We start from the raw sequence: 2,461 nt of genomic DNA on the forward strand, positions 1-2,461 counted from the left end.
TTTTTTTTTTTTTTTTTTTTTTTTTTTTTTTTTTTTTTTTTTTTTTTTTTTTTTAAGATTTGCTCTTTTCTCTTTTATATTATGTCAAATCTTCCGATCATAAAAAAAGAAAAAAAGAAAAAAAATGAAAAGATATGTCAATAAATGATGTGGCTGGGAATGAATGGTATTTTATTATATATTATTCCGGTTTAAACGAGAAAAAATATCTATGAATATTGCTCTGTATTTTGAATTTTGAGCATAAATTGAAATCTAAAGTTGTGTGGTAATGACTTAGAATAGACGTTTGGATTGTCCACTCATTCTAGGTCACCGTCACACTCTTCCAGGTCCATTACTTTCATTCGAATTTTTAATAAATTTATATTTCAAACGTAGTTTTGAAGCGTTTAGGATAGATTAAGAGTAAAATAGCAAACATTTGATAAATGTTTCAAAATTACTCTCAATATAAAAGTCTGTTAAAATTTTACATAGAACTTGAAACTTAAAAGCGAGTGGTTGTGACAAAAAATAAAAATTTGGATCGTTCATCGAATCTAGGTNTTATATTATGTCAAATCTTCCGATCATAAAAAAAGAAAAAAAAAAAGATATGTCAATAAATGATGTGGTTGGGAATGAATGGTATTTTATTATATATATATATATATATATATATATTATTTCAGTTTAAACGAGAAAAAATATCTATGAATATTGCTCTGTATTTTGAATTTTGAACATAAATTGAAACCTAAAGTTCGTGTGGTAATGATTTAGAATAGACGTTTGGATTGTCCATTCATTTTAAGTCACCGTCACACTCTTCCAGGTCCATTACTTTCATTCGAACTTTTAATAAATTTATATTTCAAATGTAGTTTTGAAGCGTTTAGAATAGATTAAGAATAAAATAACAAACATTTGATAAATGTTTCACAATTACTCTCGGTATAAAAGTCTGTTAGAATTTTACATAGAACGTGAAACTTAAAAGTGTGTGGTTGTGACAAAAAAACAAAAATTTGGATCGTTCATCGAATCTAGGTCACTATCATACTGTTTCAAGTTTCTGACTTTGATTCAAAAATTTTACGATACATNTCATCGAATCTAGGTCACTTCGAACTTAATTTAATACATTTAAAAATAAATAAATTGAAAAATATGAGCTGCCAAACATATATGCAAAGGTTAGTAAAGATGAAAGGAAAAGTTGAATGTGTCAAGTTCCCAAATGGCTTTACTTTTTTATGTCATGGTGTACTTATTTCCTCCTATAGTTTTAATAAAGGGAGAAATATTATGACTCTAATCATTAATGTCCTTTTTTTTTATTTTCTAAATTAGGATTAAATTCAAATATTTAAATTTTTCTTTCATAATATATTTATAAACAAAAATAATAATTATATATGTTTTAGAATAATATGTTATATTAATATAATTTTGATTTTAACAAAAATGAAACCACGTCATAATATGAAACATTATACTTTAAAATATATATATATATATATATATATATATTTTGTCTTCTTTATGCTTTTCCTTCGAGTTTTCCCTCAAAGTTTTTAAAACGCGTCGATTAGGGAGAGATTTTCACGCCCTTATAAGGAATGTTTCGTTACCCGCTCTAAGATATGAGATTTCACAATTCACTCTCCTTGGAGACCCAACGTCCTTGCTGGTGCACCACTCGGTGGCTGACTATGATATCATTTGTGACAACCTAAGCCTACCCCTAGCAGATATTGTATATTTAGACTTTCTTTCAAGGTTTTTAAAATGCATTTATTAGGAGAGGTTTCCATACTCTTATAAGAAATGCTTCGTTCCCCTCTCCAACCGATGTGAGATTACACAATAACGTAATTATGAATATTAAAATTTCAAATTCAAAACCTCGTGGGCTCTCATATTTATATGTCTCATTTGAACAACTATCGTCGAATTCATACAATGGGTTAACGATCCTTGGCTAACCTAATAGCTTGCTTGATATCCTATTCCTTTTTGGGTAGCTAATCATTAGATCATTGGATCAACCTCGTGGTCAACCAAGGTTTCAGCTGAGCTTGGTTGGTTTGAGTCTAGTGAGTTACTAACTGTTCGAGTAACTCAAACTAAACACGTTTATTCTTTTTGAAACATAAACAACATGGTTAGTGATCAAAACACGAAATTAAACACTTTCAAAACGACATAATATAAAATAATAATTAGCTTTTAAGATACATAGGGTAATAGAATGAGATTCTCTTAAAAATTAGGTTAACTTGAAGTGGAATATGTTATGCCAATTTGATTCTTTATTCGGAAACAAAAGAAGAAAATAATAGAGAATTTTGGTGAAACATTTATTACTGTTAGATTCCAAAAGAGCATTAATTAACGGATGTGATTGAATTCAATAGTGAGCTGTGAGATAAGAAAAGAAGCAACAATACATTTATTAGGGTTTTCAGTGGGTAAC

The sequence above is a fragment of the Cucurbita pepo genome, unplaced genomic scaffold (assembly GCF_002806865.2).
Source record: "Cucurbita pepo subsp. pepo cultivar mu-cu-16 unplaced genomic scaffold, ASM280686v2 Cp4.1_scaffold000134, whole genome shotgun sequence".
NCBI lineage: Eukaryota > Viridiplantae > Streptophyta > Magnoliopsida > Cucurbitales > Cucurbitaceae > Cucurbita > Cucurbita pepo.